The 14,832-nt window shown below is 47.1% G+C and overlaps 1 long non-coding RNA gene across 1 annotated transcript in view; it reads left to right on the top strand.

The window, feature by feature from the left end:
* Positions 1-13,526, top strand: part of LOC138498627 (uncharacterized) — a 174,884-nt gene extending 161,358 nt beyond the window's left edge. Inside the window, exons 2-3 of the long non-coding RNA XR_011278791.1 lie at positions 10,592-10,720; positions 11,687-13,526. This is a non-coding gene — a long non-coding RNA (uncharacterized lncRNA). The remainder of the gene's footprint in view (positions 1-10,591; positions 10,721-11,686) is intronic.
* The last annotated feature ends 1,306 nt before the right edge of the window (positions 13,527-14,832 follow it).

Below are 14,832 nucleotides of genomic sequence, written 5' to 3'. Positions count from 1 at the left end.
CAGCAAACCTTCCACCTGGCCAGTTGAACATGCATGCTTAGTAGCAGCAGTGAAGGTGAGCTTAGACAAATATTGGTGTTGAAGCGCACAATACAGCTCAGATGTGTTGGTGGACTGATGTCTAGTTGATGGGAAAGTTGTCTGGGCACCTGCATGGGCAGTGGCACATACCCTCCGTTCCACCATGGTCCATTGAGGCGCTTGTATTAGCCATGTAGCTTGGCAAGACATGGAATGAAGCTGCTCACAGGGACAGACAGCAAGGGACAGACTCGGGTGCAGTGCATTTCATTTCCAAGTAGAATTTGATACATGTACTGGCTACTTTATTTTGGTCATGGTGGTACAGGACTGGTTCTGAAGTCAGACCTTGCTATATGCATCTGCTTACCCAGGGAACATTGCATGTTGTGTGAATCGTGACACATTGGTGTTCCATTTGCCATGCACCCACCGGTGCCTGACTTAATGCCTTGACTGTGTATGAACCATCACAGGGATAATGTAACGTATGGGTATGAAGCATCCACACAAGATTGTCTGTTTGTAGAGTATTTTGTTACTTTGGGGCATATTTGGTGGTGTGTTTGTGTGTTTTGGGAATGCACAGATTATTAACTGAGGCTCTCTTTGCAACATTGAACTGCTCCTGTTACCGGACCGGAGAGTGCGCAGGCAGGAGGCCAGCACTCACCCCAGAGATAAGTTTCTCTTTGACTTCCATTTGAGTAATTTGCTGCTATGTGCATGTGAACAAGTTTGGTCTATTTGTGTATATGTTAATGTGTGTACTACATTCTCCAGCATGGGGTTTGGCATGGATTCACATGCTCATGAATATTCCCCGTCGTCAGGCTGGGAATCCTCGGTAAAGAAAAATCAGTATCAGTTTCGTTTCTGATCTGTCTTTCATAGTAGTAACCAATCACTGATCTCTGCGTCATACTGTCCACAGCCAATGACTGCCATCTCCCTAAGCCCCGCCTCTGGCAACCATCTTCAGATTTTTACCGCACGTTCATGTGTTGGGATCCTCGTGCTATTGCTCTCGAGCTGTAATGCGTTTTTGCGCTTTTTCATAGGAAAATTCTCTCTTTTTTTCGGTCAAAAGAGCCTCAAGCTCCACCGTTTCGTTATCCGATCAACGGGGACCCGTGTCGGATTCCTCTACGCCCCTCAAGGGTGACGATTTCGTCGAGCCACGCTTTTGGAGGACTCTAGAAGTTTCTCAGGCCCATCTCGATCATGGCCCAGGAGAAGGGAAGCTCGACACCCGGAAAGCTGTTCAGGGTCTGCCCTGGATGCCAGCTTCAGAATGTCTTTAAGGAGGACGAACACTCCCTTTGCCTCTACTGCCTGCATGAGGACAAGACGCACATGGAGAAGGACTGTGCGTTTTGTGGCAATATGTCGGAGCGGACCATGAAGGACCGTCATCTGCGTCTCGCCAACTGGCTGGAAGGTAAAAGCCCGTCAGGCGGGAAGAAGAAGAAATCCGAGCGGTCTTCTAAGACCTTTGAGGGCGCCCCGGCGACGGGGGTCCAACAGAATGCCAAGCACTGTGAGTCCACTGGCACTGGGAGCACCGAACGGTCGGGCTCTATGGCTGCCAGGCAGGGCGCATCCTTCCCGGCGCCATCAACCACGAGCCAACGCTCTGGCTCGGGTAAGAGGAAGGCCGAGCACCCAGTGAAGCTCCTGGAGAGACCCCGGTCGAGCTCGAAGGCCCCATCGGAGGGGGAGCGAGGCAGTGACCCTCCCCCCAAGGAGAAGGCGGTGAGCACACCTAAGGTGGTGAAAGCCTTGATCCACCCTGCCAAGGCCTCTATTGAGACAGTCGTGGCGGCCCTGGCTCAGCCTGTGGAGGCTACACCAGTGGAGGTGACTTCGGGGCTCAGAGTCTCCCTGCCACCGCGTAGGGAGTCCTCTTTCAAGCCCATCGACAGGACCCCCGTGAAACCTCCGACGGAGAAGAAAAAGGGGGGGCTGGAGGTCATTGTGTATTCGGCCTCAACCTCTGAAGAGGAGCTGATCGAAGTCTTAAGCCACGGCATTGGCGTGGAAGAAGACCAGCCCATCGGGAGGGATCCCGACGTAGGAGACGACAAGAACGTCGAGGGTGCCGACGAGGCTCCTGACCGCCCGTCGGAATCCCCTCAACCAGTGCCACAAGACAACTCGGTGGCCATTTTGTTGGCTATACAGTCCTTATGCTCGGAGATAAGGACGAGATTGCCGTTACCACCAACGGAGGAACCGCTCCCGATGGGGGACCCGGAGCCAGGCCCTTCTGGGAGCCATCCTCCTAAGAGAAGAAGGATTCATCCTCCACCTCCTTTTCAACCATCGCGCCCTGCTCAGCCCTCCTCCCCGTCCACGACCCATGAGGATGATACGGGGACGGACAGGGCCACGACGGGTACAGACGACGAGGTTTACGACGAGGATCTTCCATCGTCACCTCCTCCCCGGGCCTCCCCGCCCGACGAGATTGGTTCGTTTCATGCCATGATCACCAGGGCATCCGAGCTTTTCCAGCTCTGCCCGGAAGAGAATAAGAAGGAAGGTTTCCTTTATCAACGGCACGAGACCAAGAGGAAGACGGTCCTCGCTGTACCTCTACTGGACGATATCTGGGATGAGGGTCTCGCCCTCCTCAAGAACTCATCCACAACGCCTGCGAGAAGGGATCGGCACGAGAAGAAGTACCGGGTCCCAGACGCGGCCCCCTTGTTGCTTCGGGCACAGCCGACCCCGGACTCGGTCGTCTCCACGGAGGCCAGGAAGAAAGCGGGGGGGGGCTTCGGCCTCTACGTCGACCTCCCCACCGGACGGCGAGGGAAAGAAATTGGACACGATGGGACGCAGAGTCATCTCATCGGCAGCAACGACGATTAAGGCTGCAAACGCCTTAGCCATCGTAGCCCGCTACGACAGGGAGTTGTGGTACAAGATCGCCCCCCTGCTGGACTTCCTACCGGATGTCAAGAGGGCTGAGGCCCTAGAGATCTTGCAGAAAGGAGAAGTGGCGTCGGACCAAGCTGACACTGGTTTTCGCCAGTTGGGCAACGGCGTGTGCCTTCGACGGCGTGGATGGCTCAAGGCAACGGACTTCCGGCAGGACGTGCAGACCAGCGTTTTGGACATGCCATTCGACGGGAGCAACCTGTTTGGGAAAACAGTGGACGATTCCCTACAAGACATCAAGACAGACACGGAGACGGCCCGGGCTCTTGGTGTTCTCCAGCAACGACATCCGCCCTTTTGGAGCACCGGAGGCAAGCAGGGTGCCTCCAAAGGTTCCGGCGGCGGATATTCCACCTACCGTCAAGCAGCCCGTTCGTCGTCACAGGAAGCCTACAGGGGACGAGGCAAGTCGGGCGGACCCCGCCGTCGTCGCCAGGGAGGACAAGGCGGCAAAGCCTCGTCAAAGTAGGACTGAGCCGGCCGTGGGGTCGGGCCCCCACCGAATCATCCCGGTGGGAGGCCGGCTGGCGAACTTCGTCAGCGTGTGGGAGTCCATCTCCACCGACCGTTGGGTGCTGGACGCCCTGGGCCAGGGCCACGTGCTCAAGTTTCTAAAGAAGTGCCCGCGCGTTCCCCCCGTGGCCAGGAAGGAACATCACGTCCCTCAACTTCTCTTGGAGGTAAAGGCGATGCTCAAGAAAGGCGCCATCGAGCTCGTCCCAAAGAGGCTTCAGGGCTCTGGAGTTTACTCAAGATACTTACTTGTGAAGAAGAAGACAGGAGGATGGCGTCCCATCCTGGACCTATGACGACTGAACAAATTCATCAAGGTACAGAAGTTCCGGATGGTCACCCTCCAGCACGTCCTGGGTCAGCTGGAGGAGGGAGATTTCCTGTCGTCGTTGGATTTGGAGGATGCCTACTTCCATATCCCCATCCTAAAGGGACACCGAAAGTTTCTCAGATTCGTGGTCCAAGGGCGTCACTACCAGTTCAGAGCCCTTCCCTTCGGATTGAGGTCAGCACCCAGGGTGTTCACCAAGTGCCTCGCACCGGTGGCGGCGCGGCTGCACCTGGAGGGGATCCACGTCTACCCCTACCTGGAGGACTGGCTCATCCGAGCAAAGACAAAGGAGCTTGCCGCGGAGCACACGGCGAAGACCGTCCAACTACTCACGGACCTAGGATTCTCCATAAACTACGCCAAGTCCCACCTGGTGCCCGCGCAAGACGCACTGTTTCTGGGAGCGAAGCTCGACACAGTGGCGCTTCTGGCCTCTCCGTCGGAGGAAAGGACGAGGGCCATCTTGGGCACGGTGCAGCGGATGCTGGTTGCGGACACGGCCAGGGTGAAGTCCATCAAGTCCCTCCTCGGAATGATGTCTTCTTGCATTTATCTCATCCGCCTGTGCAGGCTTCGGATGCGCCGGTTACAGGAGTTCCTGGACGCGCGCTGGATCCAGACGACGGGCAGCTTCGAGGACAGGATCACACTCGACGAGAGCTTCTGACGAGCTATCCGATGGTGGGGCACCCGCGCGCATCTGACGGTGGGCATGGACTTCCAGACCCCGGGCCACCAGAAGACAGTGACCACGGATCCTCCCTGGAAGGGTGGGGAGCGCACACCAAAAATCTGCACGCGAGGGGCCTTTGGCTGCCGATGGAGAAGTCCCTCCATATCAACGTCCTGGAACTCCGTGCAGTGTATTGGGCCCTCAGGGCAAGGTGGTGAGGATCTTCACCGACAACACCACCACCATGTTCTACATCAGGAAGCAGGGCGGTACCAGATCCTCAGCCCTGTCCAAGGAGGCGCAGGATCTGTGGCATTGGGCCGTCGCCCAAGGGATGTTTCTGGTGCCGTTTCATCTGGCAGGAATAAAAAACACCATCGCAGACTCGCTCAGCAGAGAGCTGCGCTCGTGCCACGAGTGGGAACTACAACAGGATCTAGTGGACCGCCTCTTCCGACGGTGGGGCACACCCCAGATCGATCTATTCACGACGGCGATGAACTCCAAGTGCCGGAGGTTCGCCAGCAGGTTTCCCCAGCCGAGGAGCATGGGTGATGCTTTCTCGTTCCCCTGGGAGGGCCTGTTCCTTTATGCGTTCCCTCCATTGCCACTGCTGATCCGGCTCATCAACCAGCTCAAGAGGTCACGGTGCAGGATGATCCTCGTCGCACCTGCGTTGCCGAGGCAGATATGGTTCCCGGACCTTCTGGACTTGTCAGCGTCCCCATCAATCAAGCTGCCAGTGGAAGCGGATATTCTCTCCAGGGAAGGAGGCGCCATCCTCCATCACGACCCGAAGTCGCTGAACTTGCAGGCCTGGCTCCTGCAGCGTTAGAGTTTGGAGGTTACGACATAACGGCCGACTGCAGAGAGGTTCTTGCAAAGGCCAGGGCGTCCTCAACTCTTAAATGCTACGGACACAAATGGAAGAGGTTCTCTGTCTGGTGCCACGCACAGAAGATTAACCCTCTACGGATTACGGCTCCTCAAGTACTGCCGTACCTGCTGACGCTGGCCAAGGCTGGACTGGCGCACGCTTCCATCAAGATTCATCTTGCTGCGATCTCCCGATACACCAGAACCACGGGACGGACGTCTTTGTGGTCTCATCGTCTGGTGAAAGAATTCATGAAGGGACTGTTCAGATCGTTCCCGCCGGTGAAGGCCCCGGCCCCGGCGTGGGAGCTCAACGTGGTGCTGACCAAGCTCATGGGACCTCCATTCGAGCCTCTGCACTCAGCTCCGTTGAAGTTCTTGTCGTGGAAAACAGCTTTTCTTGTGGCCATCACCTCCGCACGACGGGAGGGAGAGATCCAGGCCCTTTCCTGCAAGCCCCCGTACTTGATGTTTCACAACACGAGGGTAGTGCTCAGGACACACCCCTCCTTCATGCCCAAGGTGCCGTCGGACTTCCACCTCAACGAACCCTTGGTGTTGCCTGTTTTCTTCCCGTCGCCTTCGCCGCCAGCTGAAAGGACTTTGCACTCGCTGGATGTGGCTAGAGCGCTGAAGTTCTACGTGGACCGCACAAAGAGTTTTCGGAAGATGTCACAACTTTTTGTGAACTTTGGGCCTGTCCATCAGGGGAAGGCTCTCTCGAAGGCTTCCATTTCCATATGGCTCTCCGGCTGTATCATGTACTGTCATCGGTTGGCAAACCGACCGCTGCCTGGCCGTCCAAGAGCCCATTCCACCAGAGCGATCACAGCTACCACGGCGTTCCTATCTGGTGTGCCCTTGCTGGACATCTGCAGGGCTGCTACGTGGAGGTCGACGCACACCTTCACGAAATTCTACTGCGTCGATCGGGATTCCAGGGAGGAGTCCAGGGTCAGCCAAGCAGTGCTGCGCAACCTGTTCGCCTAAGGTGAGCCTGGTGAGGAGGTAAGAATTGCTTAATGTTGAGTTTTGGATGTAATGCTTAATGTTGAGCCTTTGACACCTCCCGTGGTTGTGCATGTGTGTACTGCTATGTATTATTTTATTCATGAGCATGTGAATCCATGCCAGACCCCATGCTGGAGAAGGAACAAGTTACTTACCTGTAACTGTTGTTCTCCAGCATGGGTCTGGCATGGATTCACATGCAAACCCTCCCGCCTACCCCTCTGCGGCTCTTCACTTGGTCATACTGCCACTTCACATGCTACCAAATCTGAAGATGGCTGCCAGAGGCGGGGCTTAGGGAGCTGGCAGTCATTGGCTGTGGTCAGTATGTCGCAGAGATCAGTGATTGGTTACTACTATGAAAGACAGATCAGAAACGAAACTGATACTGATTTTTCTTTACCGAGGATTCCCAGCCTGACGACGGGGAATATTCATGAGCATGTGAATCCATGCCAGACCCATGCTGGAGAACAACAGTTACAGGTAAGTAACTTGTTCTATCGTATTCATAGTAATAAGTCTCGATGTCTTTTACTTGGGAACGTTTGGAGATAGAAGGGTAATGTATTTCTCTGTCTGTGTATGTTGGTGGATTCTCTCTAAATGGTAGTTTTGTTTTTGCTTCTGTGGTATAAATCTAGTCCATTCTCTTTAGTTTTTCTTTAAATTTATCAAGATTTTCGATCAGCTGTGTTAGTGAGGAATCTAAATGCTTCAGATGTTTCTCGCACTTTAATTTCCACTCACACAAGGACTTGAGCCTTTACTTTTTCCGTCTTGTTTTAGGAAAAGGTACCCCAGCGCCAGATGATCTTCAAACAATTTTCGTAGTAGGTTCAATGATATCTAAACAACTATTGAGTGAATGGACTGTGACCCCAATTCTGCACGAATCACAACCGTGGATAGGCTTTTGAGAAGTCTTAACATTCTCTTCCAAAATGTTCCTTCTAAAACTTCCCACACCTTCCATGATAGATTTAGTACTGCTTCTCCTTCGTATGTCAGTATGGGTATCACCTTGCTCACATAAAATGTCTGTAGCGGCACCAACAACAATTTGCCATAATAAGCGTGCAAGATCGCCCCTTGAGAGGCCAAGTGGGCAGCTTTTTTGATGTAATTCGTCTTGCCAGGCTTTTTGGCTATTGAGGTGTTAACGATTATGCCCCGTTTGCATATCGCATTCACTTTTCCAAGCGTTTCCTCACCAATCCTCCATTTGAATAAATTAGATCTTATACCATGATTCAACCCAATCGCCATCATTTTTGTTTTTGCACTGTTTATGGTCAGATCATTTTTAGCCATCTACTCTTGGAGTTTATCTAATAAAGGCTGCAGGCCGATCTGGGACTGATCCATTATTACCAGATCATCGACATATGCGATAACTGGGATTTCTGTAGTATTCCATTTTGGAGGAAAGTGAGGTATATGTTGGAGTGCTTCGGGTAGATCTGCGATGTAAAGTTTAAACAACATCATCGCTATTTCGAAATCATTATCCACCCCACAATAACTGATATATGGGCTGATTCATGGAATTATTGTGCCATTCTGCTCGCAAATCCCTGTTTAACAAATGAGGCTTTGCGGGCAGAATGGCGCACAAATCCCCGTTTTTGGCGCAAATAATTCCATGAATCAGCCCCTTAATGTCCAGAAAAGAATAACATTAACCATTCATTCCGAAGAACGAGGGCAAGCCATTTCAAGAGGCAGTATTTCATAATCATACAATGCAAGTTAATTCATGTATTTCAGTACAGGGGATATGTATAAATGAAACATGAGTCAAAGTCCAAAACAAAACTTTAAGGATGCAGAGCAAAGTTAGTTCTAATGGGAATGGCTCAATTTCAAGATGTCTTGTATTTAAATCATGTTAAATGCGAAGACAATTGAAACAGGTCAACTTGGAACATAACTTATGAAACAAAATTACGTTTTGAAATCACCTTAAGGGACACGGTATTAACAGTATACATGGTTTGGCTAGCACCACAGTAGCCACACTCATATTCAAATGTTGTCACAGAGAGCCAAACAGAAAATAAATACAAATATCGAACAGACTTCACATGTACTGTGGTTCCCTGATCTGGGCAAAAATAAAAATAGGCTATTTGAACACAATCAATAATGTGTATTCATTCACATCGCATATCAACAATTAATATTTTATAAATAAAGCAAAATAAATCCGCTTATTGCAAATCAAATTAAATAAATACGACTTTAATATTTCTCATTTTACACATTGCCAATGTGTACCCATTTCTCTTAAAATGTTAACTATGGAATGCCTCTTTTCCTTATATAGTTGCAAAGTATTGTTTATTTGATAATGAGGTGATTGATTTGACTGAGTTTTCATCTATATAATGTTCAGCACTGATAGCTTCATTGCTTCTAGGCGCAAGCAAACCACAGAGCTAATCAAGTTGTAATGTTATCAGATAGTTAGACTGTACATTTTTTTTACCATTTTGCTGATAAAAATAAAATCGGAGTTCTGGGGAATAGTCATTGGAAAAGAGTCTTGGGCTCTCAATGGAAAATCTTGTCCTGCCTGTAGCTTTGAAACTTGCTCATTGCCCTTTCAAGATGTTGGCATGAGGATCGAAGTGCTCTAACAGGTGAATACATCTGTATGACAACAGGATATGGAGGTTCAACTCTATGCCAATACCTACACACAAAACAGGATCTTAAAGGTGATGTTTTGATGCACCAGTAGCATAAAATGGCAACAGCAAAGAGGAGTGATAGAATCACACTTTTTCTAACCAGAAATTAATTCAGAGTCCCAAGTTTAAAGAGCTGGCATAGTCTAACTTTGCGTTAATAAGAGAATCACAACCGTGTGGTAGAGTGGAAGTTGGTGGCATGGCCCAAGTAGAATCACTTCCGGTTTAGAAGGGCTTAACACAAGGCCTCTTCTGAGCTATTCACGCTTTCCAGACCCAGGGAGAGAGCAGCAACGTCATCATTTGGTCCACTGAATCGTAAACACACCTGTACATTATCATCGTATGAATGAAAATGCTTGTCTAGAAAAACAAAGGCTATTCATATGTGGGTACACAAATATATAAGCAAAAAGAAGAGTTTGGATCTTGGAGGAACTCCCCCAGTCATCTTCAAAGTGAAAGACACTAAAAGGGCCCAGTACAACTCTCAATTCTCAGTCCCTTAAAAGGCCTTGGACTAGTGTGAATACTTACCCGAGAGGCAGCCTCTCCAGAAGGAGATGGTTGTCTATGGTGTCAAAATGCTGGCAAACGATCTGCCTTTAAGGCTACCCACCTAGGACTGTGAAAGGTTGTCAAATACATTTCAAAGGGCAATTTTAGTATCATGTCTCAAGCAGAAGCCAGACAAGTTCATTTTAAAAATATTCTCTTTCTGTCAAAAATCTCTGCAGCTGGCTCGTACTTTTTGAAGCACTTAAGAGATACATGGAAGACCAGCTATTGGCTAGTAATTGTTCAGGATAAAAAAATCTAAAGAATGTTTCTGCTAAAGTAGTGTCACAACTGCTTGTTTGTGAGCTCTGATAACAGTGGCAGAAAATGTTGGCGTAAAGCAGTATATACATAAAATAAACATAAACATAAAATAGAGGACAATAGATAAAATTGGTGACCCACTGAGTGGTGACCTCGCTTCACAGGCAAGAATTGCATCCTGTGGACTATATGTAGTTCATAAATTGACTATAAGAGAAACAATCTCTTTCACATCACTCTTTGAATGAAAAGGCCTTACAGGAACACGAGAATCTAATATCTTCATTGTCAGGAATGGGGACATTGGCCAAAGATATGTTAATATCAGACTGAGTTTCCCTTATTTCCAGATAACAAAACTGATTGCAAGACTCACACAGGTCTTGAGATGAAGTTAAAGTACCAGAGAGTCGAGATGGCCAGATAGAGTCCTGGATAACTTAAACATTTCAAAAATGCTCTCTTGGTTTATTGAGGGCATACATTATCTAACTATGACACAAATCCTAGTTGGCATTAAAGGCAGCATTTTCATAGGAATAACGGGCTTCCTTTTGCAGGAGATGCTTTGAATCGTGCGAGATTTGTTCCATTAATTTGCTAATATACTATAAGCCATTTTGAATGCTGCAAGACCAGTACAAAACTATAGGGGTGACGTTGATGACATTTGATGAAATTCAATGTTTTTGTATCTTGCAGACTAAGTCGTGGGCTATGATGGTCAAATCGCAATATGAAGCACAGACGAAATACATACTTGAAAGAACATGTAAGATTTCAAAGCCATATCAAAGGGATGCAGTGTGTTGAAGCCACAGAGATGCAAAGGTAAACCGTTCCATTGGCAGAGACCAATATATGTTCTTGAATAGTTATTTGTAGGAGCAATCATATCCGTAATTATTTGTTAAGACTTATGCAGTTATTTAAAGAAAAACAGGCTTGAGGCATCACTGCTCAGGGATAGCTCTAAATTCGTGAGTCACCCGTTCATTAAAAGAAAAAGATACATTTTTAAATCTATACGTTCTCTGGAGACTATAGAATGATGATGAACCACCTGACTATTAATGATTATGTTAAAAGTCTCACAGTACTATCTGTGCAGCCCATGTCAATTACGAATAAGTAAAATGTTGATTTCCCGAGGCATAACAAGATCTGGGCAATGGCTTTTCTTATGTAATTGAGTAGTTAGCAGGGACAATTTGTGTGAGGAAATAAAATCCGGAAAACAAACACATTCAGACCATAAATGGCATTCAAGCCGTAGGTTATCGTCTCCGAAGAGGAGAACATTGGAGACTAGGCCGCATGTGCACAAACATGTGGCAAATCTTTCTAAAATTGCTTTTTCGGCGTATCCCCTTGGTGGAGTTAACAGTGATGTTGGGTAAAAACAATTCTACCACCAACAAAGGGTCCTGAGGGGGAGACACAGAACACGTCAAGCTCTTACTAAAGATGATAGCAAGACCTCCACCTGTTTTGTGAAATCTTTTAGCTCAGTGCACATTTACAACTCTAGGGACCCGTTCTGTGAAGGGCTGCAGCACACTGTTCAGAAATGTTTCTGTTTAAAACACTTATCACGAATGAGATTTAAAATGTTACGAGCAATAAGGGCAGTGTTGACAAAGGCCATTTCAGCATATGTGACCCTGTGTCTGATGGGGAAGTGGCTTCTTTATCATCAAGAAAATAATTAGTGTGATTCCAACTACCATGATGATAATAATATTATTATTAATTATTATTATTTACATATTGTGTGTGTGACTGGTTTTCTCACAGGTATCTTCAATTAGGATGCAGTAATTCCTTCTAAACGTCATATGAGACATCCTCGGACAGAAGAGTTGTAAACAAGCAAACTAACCTGCGCTATTACTTTGAACCCGGGAGTGCAGCAGAATGACTTGGAGAAGCCGTGACTACGGGGTTGTTGGGGTGTCTAGTATAAGTCCACTTATAAAAGGCCACAAGAAGCAGATCCATGAAAGTTTACTCTCAAAGAATATAGTCAAAGTGCCCCTAGGCGAAATACTATATATAAGACACATCATGAAAAGCTATAGCTAAGCGCCTACTCAGCCATCACACCTCTACAAAGCAAGAGCCAGCTCAAGCAGTCTCCACACCAAAGGCAAAGCATGTGAAGAGCATTAAAGGCATGTGACCAGCATTAACATTTAGCACAGAACTCAATCCAGCAATACAGAGCTGGAATTCAGAGGGTCCATGCCTGCAACAGCCCTCCGAACTCTGGAGAGCAGCAGAACGACATGAAGAACCAACGACAATGGGATTGCTGGAGAGTCTAGTTAAAGTCCACTAGTATGTAGACTACAAGTGGAGGAGCCAAAAGACCACATACAATCCAATAAAAGTGTCAATTGGCTAAATCCAATATTTAAAATACATCTTCAGTAAAACCAAGCATCATCGCTTCAAAGACAAATGATGTGAAAAGCATTACAAGGCTGTGACGTAAACGTAAGCATAGCACTCAGTCAGGGTGCGGGACTTGGCTGAGCTAAGAAGACCCCCTACCTATACAAGCTTGTGCGACTCGTAGGTGCAGCAGAATAAAACAGGGAAGCCGCGACTTCGGGCATGTTGGGAATTGAAGTAAAGTACAAGATGAACTAGGCTGCAATAAGCGAACCCTAAAGAGGCTGCACAATTTAATTAAAGAGCCCATAGGCTAAACAGTTCAAATTCATCCTGAGAGGAAAACAACCCAAGCATTCTTTACGCAGAAGAAACATGTGACAACCATCAAAATTAAGGATAGCAGTCAATCAGCTTAATGGCCAGTAGTCCTCGGCCGGGCACAGTTGCACACAAATACACACCTAAATTGTGACTTTGAAATGTGAGTGGAAAACGCATAGAATTGTTTACCATGCATGCACCATCAAGAGTTAAGTCTTACATCGTTGCTTTCCGTTAAAGAGACTTAGCATAATATTGGAACTTTTGACCCTACCAGCCGTCTACTATAGGAAAATATCCAAACTACACAAGAGATGTATTATTAATTAACAGAGCTCCAGTCAAGCTAGTATAGTTACAAAAGCTTCCATAAATATCCACAGTTGTGCATCAGAAAAGAGAGACAGACAGCACCATCAGAGTCAACGGGACTTGGTGAATGCATTTTAGCTCTATTTAGCACACACATTTACCATTCATTATTAAGTACAGTTTCATTAATGTATCTATTTCCTGATGCTATTGGTCTACTTGCACCCATGAAAATAGCTGAGCATTGGGACTGCACAAAAGGTGATGGGCTCTTCAATTAACTGGTGCGCTTCGCAGGGGCATGCCAGGTTGGAGTCGTTTTCTCCCTCTGCTAGGCACAATCTTGCCTAGTAGTTCTTCTCAGCCCCTCTGTCTCTCTTTATCACTCTCTATGTCAGAGGTCTGAAAAATGTGGCTCTCTAGATGTTTTAGACTACAACTTCCATGATCCTTCAGCATTGACTAGGCTGGGTAGGGCTGAAAGGAATCGTGGTCCAAAATACCTGGAGAGCCTAAGGTTGCGGGTCCCTGCTCTATGTGGTAGCTATTCTCTGTGTCTGTGGTCTGTTTCTGGGCCTTGTCTTAAATAAAGACTGGATTCTTCACAATCAATCATGAGTTTATATAAACCGATTAGACCGCTAAATATGATTCATATACTGCTTATTATTTTAGTACATGTTTAGTCAATGTACCCCTTGGATTTCAGTCTTCACATCTTACTACCCCCTGATGGGAACTTCAGAAAGTGGGATTGTACTATCTCAAATTCCAAGACGGTTCTCTTTTTCTGGTGACATATCACATATATTATTACCTTCATGGTGCAAAGCCATTTGTGATATTATATCTGAAATTAACAGTGAGATATATTGGTTTGCCATTTCATGTACCTTTATGATATGCTACATTCATAACATGAATACATCATACAGAGTGCGCCAATTATACATTGCGATGCTACTCACTTCTGGGAAGGGTCAAGAGGAAGGTAAACACATGTTTTTTTTCTACCCAAAGGTTCCTCCTAGAGTAACACGTGTAACACAAGTTGTATGTGCCATCTCAGTACTTATGCAGAACCACAATATTACATTGCCTAGTTCCTGGGGCTAGACAGATGCATTTAAAGCTACCAGGTGAATGATTCAGAGTTCATTTAGAAAAGAATAATGCAGTCAGATATGATTGTATTACATAGGCATGTGCAAATCTTATTCTGTGGGGACTGTGACAAATTGACTTCAGCTCTGCAGGAGTACAAAGATATGTAGTAGCTAAAGCACCTTCTCATCCACCACACCTCTACAAAGCAAGATCCAGCACAATCATAAAGGTAAAACAGGCACAGTTAGGAGATATACCTCCTTCATCTTTTGTTTTAAAATGGGCAGAGGGAAGGCTATTCTCTTAAGAGGGATGTGAATGTGATCCATTAGCGACACAAACAACAAAGTGACACACTCCAAAATAAAGGGAATGTTCAGTAAAGTCTCTATAAAAATATACATACTTTAATCAAACACACCATCTGCAAGAAAACTAAAATAGAAAACACTGTCCAAACCCTCCACCCCTTTGGAAAGAACAGAGACGATGTAACAGATACAGTATCTCTCAGTATGAAGACACAGGTGATAGGCAATTGAAGTAACCAAAAAAAGGATATGTTTTTGAATGAAAAAGTTGCACAAGTGACCTAACCAATCTCTAGACCTGACACCGACAACTGACCGGGGGGGGCAGTTATTGGGCAGTAGTAATTTGTTTTGGTTCTCTGGTAGTTCGAACTTGGCTTTGAGCATTGATATGAACGGATTGAACTCAGTTCAGGCGCGTGGGCCCAAGCAGGTTCAGATGCGGTATCTCCTTGCAGTTTGAAAGTGATGGTCAACTTTGCAGGTCTGTAG

This window comes from Ambystoma mexicanum, chromosome 5q (assembly GCF_040938575.1).
Source record: "Ambystoma mexicanum isolate Mex_15411 chromosome 5q, UKY_AmexF1_1, whole genome shotgun sequence".
Classification (NCBI taxonomy): Eukaryota; Metazoa; Chordata; class Amphibia; order Caudata; family Ambystomatidae; genus Ambystoma; species Ambystoma mexicanum.
This window is presented reverse-complemented; position numbering and strand designations above follow the sequence as displayed.